General features: G+C 50.4%; 1 non-coding gene across 1 annotated transcript; it reads right to left on the bottom strand.

The window, feature by feature from the left end:
* Positions 1 to 174: 174 nt before the first annotated feature.
* TRNAT-UGU (transfer RNA threonine (anticodon UGU)) lies at positions 175 to 247 on the bottom strand. The gene has a single exon. It is a non-coding gene; the product is annotated as a tRNA-Thr (tRNA).
* Between the last annotated feature and the right edge of the window lie 12363 nt (positions 248 to 12610).

The raw sequence follows: 12610 nt of genomic DNA, 5'->3' as shown, positions 1-12610 counted from the left end.
CTCTTCCGGGTCGCCTCTAAAGCACCTTAAGGACGCCCATCATTTGCATTTCAGGAAGAGTCATTTTTAATCCTCCAGAAGTAACGTTTTCAGAAACCGCTCTTCCATTTTGGAGTTTGTAGTTCGTGAAGAGGAGGATTAAAAAAAAAAAAAAAAAAAAAAAAAGATGACAAGAGGCCCCAGCGAGGATCGAACTCGCGACCCCTGGTTTACAAGACCAGTGCTCTAACCACTGAGCTATGGAGCCAACTCGGTACCTGCCCTGCCTTAATCCAGGGACATTGGAAGCAATGTTGCTTTTGCTGGCAATCTGAAGACAACTGACTTCGTGCATCCACTATCAGTGATAATCGTAAAGACTATGAATTGCTGGAGAAAAATGCCTACAATATGACAAACATTAAAAAAAGTCTCAAAGTCCTAGGCTTATGATTACGAAATACGAAATCATACCTCCGTAAGTTAAGCATACAGACAAGGGCTGGAAGGGAAAATGTAAAAATGAAATCATGTTCTGATCGTATTAGGAGTGGTTCTTTTACATGTGAAAAAAAAAAGCCTCCAATTCATTGTTTATATGACAAATTGTATCAAGTTTAATACAGGAAATGGGGGGGGTCTTTGCTTCTCATAAATTAAGCTATTGATTATGGATGAATTAACTGATTGAACAGTATCTGTTGAGTACTCACATACCTCTAGACTTCGGGGGTAGGGTGAATAAATAAAGCTCTGTTCCTGTTCTTTCTTTAATGATTGGGATCCTGAAACTGTACCTCATTCTGTTTTGCTTAATGAACTATTGACCGAAGGAATGAAGTTATGGTCACAGCATGACCCACTCCTGCGTGAAGGAGAGAATGAAGGTCATTTGGCCCAGCGAGCTGCCTGCCTGGCTCCCTTACCTCCTTCAAGGGTCTGCTCACATTCACTTACTCAACAAACCCTTCCTGACCCGCTCGTTGAAACTGCTCTATCCTCCTTATCCTGTCCCGTTTACCCCCTAACGTGTTAACTTCTTTCCTGTTAGATAATGTACTTTATTATTCTTTACTGTCTCTCCATTAGCGTGTCAGTTCCTTGCGGCCAACGCCCAGACCAGTGTGTAGCACGTAGTAGGTGCTCAGTAAATGGCTGAGTGAACGACATCTATGTTCAGGTCCTAAGCCGGGAGAAATCATGCAAGTGCTTGGGGGAGACGGCCTCTCAACTCCCCTCTACTTCCACTGCCTCTCCATCCCAGCTGGAATTTTGGGAACACCCTCGTGTCCCCTTGGCCCGTCTGCTTTTCTTATTCTGCTTCCCCTGCCCTTTGCTCTGAGGTTCACTGTCCTAATGCGTGGCCTTTGTTCTTCCTCCGCTCTAGGACCCTCCAGGAGCTTTCTGTTGTACTCAGGATAAAGGCCAAACTCCTCAGTTTCTTTTTTTTTTTTTTTTTTTTTTTTTTTTTGGTAAACAACCTTTTCCTCTCCCCCAGGCTAACCTCGCTGGCACCTCCGTTTCTCTTTACATGGCTTCTTCCGCGTGGAACATCTGAGCCTGATTTCAGCGCCTCGTGTCATTTTCCCAAGAGCATCAGAGCTGGCTTATTCGCCGTCTCAGAGGTGGTCTAGAGAGTGTTATTAGTTTTCTAGGGCTGCCTAACAGTACCACCCGCGGGTGCAATAGAAGTGTATTGTCTCAGGCTTCTGGAGGCTGTGGGTTCGACGCAAGGTGTGGGTAGGGTTGTTTCCTTTGGAAGGTTCTGAGGGAGGATCCATCCCAGCCTCTCTCCTTGGCACTGGTAGATGGCCGGCTTCTCCCCGTGTTTCTTTCTTTTTTTTTTTTTTCTTTTTTAAAATTACCTTAATGTTTACTTATTATTTTGAGAGAGAAAGGTGGGGGGAGAGGGACTGAGTCTGGAGATAATGTGCGCCAGCGGTTCAGGGACGGCCTTGGGTCAGGGGCTCCGCCACTTCGCAGTGCCACGGGGTTGCTGGTGGTGTTCAGGTTGTTCTGGGTGGAGGATGGGGGCGGGGGGACGAAGACCGAGGAAAAAGATCGAGGAAATGCACCCCTAGCCTCCCGTTACCTTGATACCTGGATTGCAGAACGAATTTAGTAGCTCAAAGTCCCATTTGGTGGGCTGCCCCCAGCCCTTCCAGATCAAACTCGAGGGGGCGGCGGGCAGGGGAAAGATCTTGGGCTTTGGGGTCTGGCAAGACGTCAGTTCGAATCCGGGGACACCTGGGGACACCTGGTCCCAGCCGCCCTCCGCCCAACTGCAGTGGGTGCTTCGCTTCAGCCTCGGAGGGACTAGGTTCCCAGCCCAGCTCTGCCCCCTGCTGGCGGCACCGAAGTTACTGCACCTCCAAGGCTGCACCTGTACCGAGGGGCGATAGGGTGGTGCTGCCTGCGGTGGTCGTGGGGGCAGACGGTGACGCACTGGGCCTCGCCTTCCCTTCAGGTACTGCCCACCAGGACCCGCGCGGTCCCCATCCCCATCTTCTTTCTCGCTTTCCTTCAGACTGGGGCGGAGGAGCTGTACCCCTGGCTCCAGAGGCAGTGATCCCTCTGGCTTTCTGCCCTCTTCCAACCAGCCATCCCCCTGCGCCGTTTTTTTTTTTTTTTTTTTCAATTTTTTAACGTTTATTCATTTTTGAGAGACAGAGAAAGACAGCATGAGCGGGGAAGGGGCAGAGAGAGGGAGACACAGAATCCGAAGCAGGCTCCAGGCTCCGAGCTGTCAGCACAGAACCCCATACGGGGCTCCAACTCACGAACTTGGAGATCATGACCTGAGCCGAAGTCGGAAACAACCGACTCAGCCACCCAGACACGCCCCGCCCTTTAATCCCTGGAACATCCGGGTCACACTGGACCCTTCCCTTTAGCTTAAAAAAAAAAAAAAAGCTTATTTATTTATTTTGAGGGGGAGGGGCAGAGAGAGAATCCCGAGCAGGCTCCACTGCCCTCAGGGCGGAGCCGCAGGCAGGGCTCGACCCTATGAACCTGTGAGGTCATGACCCCAGCCAAGATCAAGAGCCAGAGGCTGAGCCACCCAGGCCCACCCCTCATTGCCAGCAGCTGTTACCGCACTGGAGTCTCTCCCACAGAGACCATAAAGTGAGAGGAAAGGAAAGAAAACCCCTCCGCTGCAGGGGTTTGTCTGCCCTGGTTCCCTCTGTTGCTCGCCCAACTTCCCCTCTGTCTTGGGCCCGCCCCACTCTAGGCAGACAAGACCTTGGGGTCTTGACCCCACTGACCACTTTCTCCCCTGTGAACACTCTCTGCCCCCAGACTCCTGAGAGTCCGCTCACTTCCCGGGAGGCTGCTTCTCAGCCTTGTTTGCGGCCCCACCTTCCTTGCCGCCCCCCCCCCCGCCCCCCTCGCGGGGGAGGGTCCGGCCCGCAGGCGCCCGAGCATCCGAGTCCGAGCTGCGCAGCTTTTTAGCGGAAGCGCAGGGCCCACGGCCGGGAGCATGAACGGCGAATACAGACAGCTTGGTTTCCTCGCATGTGAAACGGGACGAGGAAGAGGTTGGTGAAAATAATGCGAACAATGATACCATCTCGTGTGGGCACGTGGGAAGAGTGAGTGAAACCATGCGTGTAAATACTTCACCTGGCATCTGGGGGGTACTTAATCGGGATGAATTGCTTTTATTACTAGTCGTACCTAGGGGATAAAGAGCATGGGGTTCATAGGGCCCAGAGCCCCTTTTCTGTAGCCAGAGCACCTGCTGAGTGAGACGTTATCACTCTCCTTTGGGAGCTGACATAGGAGTGGGTGAGTCATGTCCAGAAACAGGAGATTCTCTCACCTCTTGAAAGACCACGGATTAGAATGAACCTTATTAAAGCCAGACAAGGCAAGGGCTCCACGAGGCCAGGAAGAGGATAGGCTTTCATTGCCGCAGCTGTCTTCTGTCATTTCCCTGCTCCCCTCGGTGTTTTGGAGGAGTGTCTAACCCCCAGCAGCCAGAGGAGAGTGGGGTGCGGGTCCGTACTTTTGGTGGGTAGAATGATACTGGAAATGGCTCATTCAGAGACTGGATGCCAGTTGAGACACTGAAGGCATCTGAGGAGGTTGTTCAAGGCTTTTGGGACAGTCTTGTGGGACCAAAAAACTTCCGCCAAAGAGCTCTTGTGCGTCCCTCTGATCCTGGTGGGAAGAGACAAAAGAAGCCATCCAGTCTGGGGCAGAAATACACAACTCGAGAGTCTTACAGTTCTTCCAGACTCGTGGGTCTCCATTCTGGCTGCACATTAGTTATCTGGGGGCTTCAAAAAATGGCATTGCCCAAGCCCCAGAAATTCTGCAGCCACATCTGAGAACCTGATCTAACCAGTCCTTTTGATCTTGTAGATGAATACACAGAGACTTTGAGAGCTCGGATAATTGGCCCCAAATAAAGACCCCGGAGTCCGTTATTGGCCCCAAGGTCTGAACTCGGACCCAGGGCTCTCGCCATTACCCTACAGCAAAATCTCCTCAGCTCTGACACTTAGAATTGGTGTTCTGATGGGGAATGGCTACCATTTTTATGCCTTTAAACATAAATCTAGACTTTATTACTTGAATAGTGTCAGTATACTCTGGAAGGACTGTCAAGAACGAAGACTGTTCTGGAAATCTCTGGGATCTATGGTGCCAGGGTCTGGTGACGAGCTCGGGTTCCAGAGTCACAAAAGCCTGGTTTTAAGTGGTAACTCTTCCACTACCAGCTGTGTGACCTTGGCCGTGTCACTTAACCTCTCTGAGCTTCGGTTTCTTTATCTGTAAGGTAAATATTTCCTTTGAGAGTCAACACAGATTGTTTTCTTGAGTGTGAAGGTTAAATAGAATAATGTCATTTGTTCCTTTTAAGTGGTAGCAGGAATAGGAGTTGTTAGTAGTATGATGTTTATATTCTGGTGGATTTGCCTTCTACAATGGTGGTTCTCAAGCAGGGTGATTTTGCACCCCTAGGGAACATTTGGCAATGTCTAGAGATGTTTGGATTGTCACGATGGGTGGGGAGAGGGATGCTGTTGGCATCTAGTGGGTATCGGTCAGAGATGCTGCTAGACGTTTACAGTGTGCACGGCAGGTCCACCCCTCCCCTGCCCCCAAAGAGTTATTCAACCTAGTGGTACCAAGGACAAAAAACCCCTGCCCTGGGTAACTGAAAATAATTGGGAGTTTGAAGGCCAGAGCTGTTGGGTGATATTGGGATGATAATTCTTGGCTCTTGCACTGATGAGACAGGGGAGTGGCGAGTTCCGGGGAGAGTAAACAGCTGCATCTCTACTTTCAGTCCCCACGGAGGATGGGATTTCTACCTCTTTGCATACGAGTTCCTGTGGCAACCTGCAGGTGCTAGGACCCCTGGCATTATGCCCCTGAGAGGTGCCGTGAGGATAATCTGGCACCTAAAGCTTAGAGACGCTGGCATGAAAGGCTTAAATAACGCCAAGACGATTGCATCAGGTCCCGCGGGAGGGCTGTCTTTCTCCACGGTTGTGCTCTGGGCACCTGGGAGTTTCATTAGGTCTCCTCTCTCATAGCTCATCATTTATAAATGACAGCCACCAACGTTGGAAAGTCTGACACCGGGCTGGCAAGTGGAAAACTGACTCAGCTTTCTCGCTGGAGCCTTGTGTCTTAACTTATTTGTCTTAAAAAATAAGATAAGTATCATCCTGCTAGGCGAGCCCTGATACGTGAGGCGAGGAGAATGCGTGTGAAAATTCTCGGTAAGAGCCCAGAGCTCTGTCAAGGTTATCGCGGTTGTTGATTTTGGCTGCAGTGGAGCGAGTGGGCGCTAGGTGGCGCTCCGTTCTCACAGCAGAGGAGAGCTGGGCCCCGGGCGCCCGTTATTCATGTCCGTGCTGGAGCGCGCACACCCCACAGTGAAAAATATAGTAACAGAAAAGATTTAGTACTTAAAATAAGTCAGCAGCCCAGTGAAGCCAATACTGCCATGGCAGGTACATTTTCTTGCTCGAACTGATGGAGAAGGGCATTAACTGCCCACAGGCACCCGGCTACAGACACCGAATGATAAAAATACACAATTAAATGAAGCCACGCAGCAGGCCTGGCCTCAGAAGAGAATGAGAACCAGCTGGGCTCAGCCATAGGTCTGGGATCTGGCACCGATGTTCCTCTCTAATGACTGTCGTGTAAATGTGCAGTTGTCATGTGGACACCCTTTTCATTGTGCGGTTGGCTCTTTCCCAATGAGGAGAGGCCTGGCCCCACGCTTAGGTGCCACTGTTCCCGGCCTCAGTGTTCACCTGTTGGGACAGGGCTCCCTTTCCTTACGTGTGTTCGAAGATCACAGGAGGCAATGGATGGGAGGGAAAAGGTGGAGGTGCCATCTGGGTGTTGCCATGGTGATGGGGCCATCGAGCTGCTCAGGGGCCCCAGAGCAGTCTCCGTGGGGCTCTCTCACTCACTTGATGGGGTTGGATTTGAACTCACTGGATCCTATGCAAGTTCACAAGCATCTATTTTTTCTCTTTCTTTCTTTAAAATTTTTTAATGTTTATTTGTTTTTGAGAGAGAGACAGAGTGCAAGTAGTGGAGGGGGAGAGAGAGAGGGAGACACAGAATCTGAAGCAGGTTCCAGGCCCTGAGCTGTCAGCACAGAGCCTGACACAGGGCTTGAACTCATGAACCGTGAGATCGTGACTTGAGCTGAAGTCAGATACTTAACCAGCTGAGCCGCCCAGTGGTCTCCGCGTTCCGGGAGCCACGCCCACGGAGTTGCAGGGGGAGCGAGATACGCTGTAGAAAGGGGCAGAGCAAACCAGGGGTGAAAGGGGGGCTTTGGGCCCAATGGTGTTGAATTCCAGGTCTGCCACCGACTAGCTCTTTGACCTTGGAAATGTCATTGCGTTTCAGCCTTGGTGCTGTCATCTGTAAAGTAGGGATAAAAGGGACAGGGAGCTTGTAAAAACTGCTCCCAGTGAGCTCACGACAGTTGGAATCTGAGAGCACTTGCAAATGAAGGGGTCAGACAGCCCCGTGTGAGGGCGGGAGTGTTGCACCCAGAGGAGGGACCTCAAAGGGACATGGGCAAATGCCGTTTTCAGCACTTTTTGCTCTTTTTCACTTTTGCTTGTGGCTGCCTAGACTTGCCACTCCAGGGTGGGGTGGCTCAGGGGTGCCCATGGTTGGAGCAGCGGGCATTTGCCGCCACTTGGTTTCATGTGTGCAAACACCTGCCAGGCACGTATTACCACACGCAGGGTACAGCTGAGGAAACAAAGGCCGGCCACTGCGGACGGTCGTCTGACAGGTGGGCAGGAGAGTCCGGAGGCCAACTCAGGTCTGTCTGAGAAAGCAGGTGGGGAGAAGATTCACCTGCCCCATAGGAGAAGCAGAGTTTCTGCCTTTTCCCTCAGATGATAAAGTGTCTCAAGGCTGCTCTCGAAAGAATACGCAATGAGTTCTCGTTCAGTCATTAACCATCCTCCCAAGGACACACATACACGCACATACACTCCTTCACATAGATGCAGAGCTTTGTTTTTATCCTGAGTTGCACACATTCACCATGTTATGAATAGCCATGGGCTCATTGGGCATCCTACTGGGTGGCCTTCCTCATGGCCAGTTAAGAAATTTGCCAACACGTAAGGGTGATGTGAACCTGTTGGTCCAGACCCCACCAAGTGAACCCCTGTCTTCTCCCATTTGGTTTAGAGTAGGTCAGACCCCTAACCCTGGGATATTAAACCAGGGCTGTCTGGGCCAGTGTTCACTTCGAACACTCACCTTCCCGCAGTGACAAAGTGATAGACAGTCTCCAGCACCCTTCTGAGGTCAAACCTTTGGGTCGGAAGTGGTTCTTGAAATAATTCTCGTTTCTGATTTGTTAGCATCTCACTGTCTCCCACACCTCATTTCAGGACCCTGTAGAGTCAGAGATCGCCTTGTCTTTTCATACTTTGCCCAAGAGTTGAGCCTCCTGGAGCAGGATCTCTGAGCTTTGGGATGTAAAGTATTTTTGTCAACTCAGCCTGTTCCCTACCAGGCCATTCGGTGTCATCAGTTTCAGATAGGATGGTTTGGGCTAGAGAACTTACATTTACTAAGGGCACACTATGTTTCAGGTACTTATTAGATGCCTTAGATGCATTTACCTAGTAAGTACCTGAAACATACCTGTAATTAGCCCTGATGTGGAGACGTCTTCAAGGATGACCTTGTCTCTCATTAGGCAGCTTGAGAATGTACTTGGGTTTAGAGCTCAGATCTGAGTGCTTTCCAGTGAATTGTCCTAGTGAAGTTTATGCCTTAATCAACACATATTTATTTAAGCATCTTTTCTGCAAGGAGTGCTGTCGTAGGTAACCTTGAGCAAGGCAAGGACATGTGGGCCGTGGTTCCTGCCCTCGGGGGATTACAACACAGTGTGGGAGGAAGACAAACATGGACGGAGGTTAATGAGTATTATCGAGCATCACAAATGCACAGTAAGAAGAGATGAAGTGTCGCTTGTGGGAGAGGCACATGAGTGGTTCGTGGAAGCTCCTGGACAAAGTGGGGAAGGAGTTCTTGAAACGCATGTAAGATTTGGGTAGGGCCGGATGGGACAGGTTACAAGTGGACCATGTTCACAGGGTGTGCTCCGAGGACCAGTATCAAGTGTCGTCAAGGGGCGTCGACCCTTCCTGTGGAGAGGTGGCCGACCTGAGCAAGGTGGGGGACGCTTCTCCCCAGAGTCTTGCTTAGAGCTTGGTTCCCTGATCCCTGGAATGGTTCTTGGGGTTCTGTAGAGAGGGAGAATCAACTAGATGAGCTCAGTGACCTCATCTTGGTCTCCCGAATCTGGGAGGACTTACAAGTCGCTCCATCAAATCACCACAGGGTCATCTTGTTGCCTTCAAATCCCCGTACCTGGGCGGGCAGAGGATCTGGTCTGTGGATGTGTGTGCTCTCTTTCTCCCAACTCTCCCTGCGGCTGTGAGTCCCTTATCCAGCAAACCCAGGGGGCAGTGGAGTGGGGAGGGCACAGACCCTGTATCAGGCAGCCCCACCACCTACCCACTATTTGACCTTGGCCGAGTTGCTTTATAAACTACAGTTTCCTCATCCGCAAAACTCAAATTAATATGTACTAGTTTGTCTGCCTTAAAACATTTTTTAAAATGTTGGTTTGTTTATTTATTTATTTGTTTATTTTTGGGAGAGAGAGCGTGAGCAGGGGAGGGGCAGAGAGAGAGGGAGACGCAGAATCTGAAGCAGGCTCCAGGCTCTGAGCTGTCCGCACAGAGCCTGACATGGGGCTTGGACCCGTGAACCGCGAGATCACGACCTGAGCTGAAGTCGGACGCTTCACCGACACAGCCACCCAGGCGCCCCTAGTTTCTGCCTTTTTAGGTTACTCTGAAGCTTAGGTTGGATGGTGCATAAAACCATTTTACACGATAGTGGTCACCATGAATAAAATGCACAGTGCCGTTAGCTCTTCGTTGCTCTGACGAAACGCTTGTTGCTTGGAATGAATCGTCACAGGCGCTTTTGGAGTATCCGTGGCCACCGTGTCTGAGTTCTTCCCCTCCTATTGACATTCTGAGGATTCACTGACCATCCTCGCCTGTAAGTCTTTCCAGTTTCTTGACTCATTTGACAAATGCTCATCGAGAGCCTCCCATGTGCGCGGTGGGCACTGGGGAGCCAGCGATGAATAACTGCAGACATTGTCTCTGTCTGGTGAATGTGCCCTGGCGTTCCTGCCGTGGGAACGCTGCTACCAGGCACGCGGGAGTGGGGCCGGGAGCAGAAGCCCTTCCTGTGGGGCGGCCAGCGACTGCCTGGTTGACCTCCTAGCTGGTGAGCTGCCGATTTTCGGACAGTCTTCACCTGCCGCTGCCTTCTCCCTGCCGTGGATTTACCTCTCTGCCTTCTCAGTGCCCAGATGCCAGCCACCCACCAACACATCTTCTGTTTGCAAAGGTGCCCCGAGAGACTTAATAAGAACATAACACCCCACTCCCAGGTGAGGCTCAGTCCTCTGGGATGTGGTTTAGGAGCGTTCTTTCAGTCTCTCTGCTAACAGATCCTTCCTTCTCTGAGTGCAGCGTATCGGGGCTCAGCTCTGGCTACGTGTTAGAACCACCTGGGACCATTTGAAAGCTACTGATGCCCAGAGCCCACCCTGGACCAATAGAATCAGTGTCTTTTTAATGTTTTCCAGGTGGTTCTAGTGGCTTCGGGCTTGAAACAGGTTCTCGTCAAAACCTTGCAGGAGAGAAGCTCCTTGGACTTTGGCTTTTCGGCAGGCAGTTCGTTGGCAATCGTTGGTGAGATGGTCTCAACTCAGTTTCCCCCATTTTTTCCCTAAGCCTCCTCCTGAGGGTTTGAAATGTTCGGTCAGGAAGACCTTATTCTCAGATACAGCTTCCGGCACTTGGCTCCAAGCGAACTTGCTTTTTACTTTTTGATGAGTTCTGAAGGCTATTTGCAGAGGTGAGGTAACCTCCGGCCTCTGAAATGGGACCAACATAACACATGGTTTCTCACCTGTAAGATGGGAACAAAATAAGAGAAAGATGAGTGGGGTTAATGAATGTTAAGACATTCAAGGTTCCTTAAGTACTTATTATGTGCCATGTATTGTGCTTAAGGTGCGTGTGTGTGTGTGTTTATACACACGCATATATACAAGGTGACTAGAATTTGGTTTCGACGCTGAAGGAGCGATCAGTCTACCGGGGAAGAATTCCGCTGCTGTGAAAGCACAGGCAGGCCCGTGGTAAAAACTGACGGCTTAGAGTTTGTGTGGGTCCTGCAGCCAGCCTGTCTTGTCTGGGTTTGAATTACGGCTCTTTAAATTTTTTTTTTAGCGTTTATTTATTTTTGAGACAGAGAGAAACAAAGCATGAACGGGGGGAGGGTCAGAGAGAGGGAGACACAGAATCTGAAACAGGCTCCAGGCTCTGAGCTGTCAGCACAGAGCCCGACGCGGGGCTTGAACTCACGGACCGTGAGATCACGACCTGGGCCGAAGTCGGTCACTTAACCGACTGAGCCACCCAGGCGCCCCAATGAATTACGGCTCTTAAGAAAAGGCATTTGACCTTTATATACCTTAGTTTCCTCCTCAGTAAAATGGGCGACAAGACTCATCCCTTGTCAACTGGGATGTGAGGATGAGATATGTAACGTATATAAGCCGTGTAGAATAATGCCTGGCCGGTAGGAAGCACGTGATAAGTGAGAGTTATTATTGTTGCAAGGTTACAGTAGGAGCAGTGGTACGTTTCCCATTTTCCCCGGCGATTCAAAGAGTCCGAAATGGCAACTGAACAGTGACTGATGCAGTCGCCCTGCACTTTAACGGCAGGAGGTTGGGGGTCCATTTCCTTCTTCGTTGCTAGCCTTGCCTGTCATTTAGATGTTGTGAGAGCATCTTTGGGTGTGTTTTAACCTTCCTGAGTCTTAAAATTTTTTAAAAATGTTTATTCATTTTTTGAGAAAGAGAAACAGCATGAGCGGGGGAGGGGTAGAGAGAGAGAAAGAGGGAGACACAGAATCGGAAGGAGGCCCCAGGCTGTGAGCTGTCAGCACAGAGCCCGACGCGGGGCTTGAACGCACAGGCTGTGAGATCCTGACCTGAGCTGAAGTCGGCTGCTCAACTGATTGAGCCATCCAGGTGCGCCTAACCCTCCTGAGTCTTGATGTCATCATCTGTTAAATGGGAAGACTGTCTATTCCACTGAGCTGGCGTGAGGAGCGGATCCCCACGCAGAGTTTCGCAGCCTAAATGCTCAACAGACGGCTCTTTATTCTACAGAAATGGGCATGTGCCTCCCTGGAGCCACACACTGCCCCACTCATGGGGACGTTACTAAGTGAGGAACAACGCAGCTGGGGTCGGGGGTGGAGTGTGGGGAGATGAGGGTTTTGAGATTGAAACTCCGCAACGTGAGTCCTTATTTCCCAAGTTCTTCTTTTCTCCGCTTCATCTACCTCTCCCCCGCTGATACGATTGTAACTTTGCATTTGACTTGGCGGGATTAAGTGTGCCAATGGATTCAGGGGACAGTGGTGAAGGTGAGCTGTCTGACATTCTCATCTGCATGACGGGATAACCTGTCCTTGAATCTAATCCACAAACTACAGTGTAAAGCTATTACCTAGGTCTCCAGGCAGAGCTTTATTGGACCCGAGTGTCTAGAGTGGCTCTTCCTGCCAGATAGATAGTTTGGAAAGACGGAGTGTGAATATTAATTCCCTTTCTCTGCAAAATGAAATCCGCCTTTGAGCAGTGCTGCCTTGTTTCACAACATGCCAGGATGCACAGCTGATGCGTGCAAGTGATGGTGGTCGCAGAATACGGTTTTGGGACTCACCCACGGACTTGGGGGGGCCGTCCCCTTTTGCCATGGTGGTTTGCTCTCTGGCTTCACTGCTCTGGCTGGCTGTTTCTAACTCTGCCAACTGGGCATGGGCGTCCTTAGCCCGTTTCCTTTACAAGGGTGTGCAAAGTTGGTAAGACAGCTAAAAATTTCTCTGCAGCTACAAATTGGCTCAAAAATCCCTATTCAGAGTAAATTGGAAAAAAAAAAAAGAGTCAACTGGTATATAAGGCATAAAAGCAGACAAAAATCCCCCAAAATGCCTACCCATTCAC

This window comes from Herpailurus yagouaroundi, unplaced genomic scaffold, assembly GCF_014898765.1.
Source record: "Herpailurus yagouaroundi ecotype Mexico unplaced genomic scaffold, PumYag 253, whole genome shotgun sequence".
Lineage (NCBI taxonomy): Eukaryota > Metazoa > Chordata > Mammalia > Carnivora > Felidae > Herpailurus > Herpailurus yagouaroundi.
The sequence above is the reverse complement of the archived record's forward strand: the minus strand, read 5'-3'. Positions and strand labels throughout refer to the sequence as shown.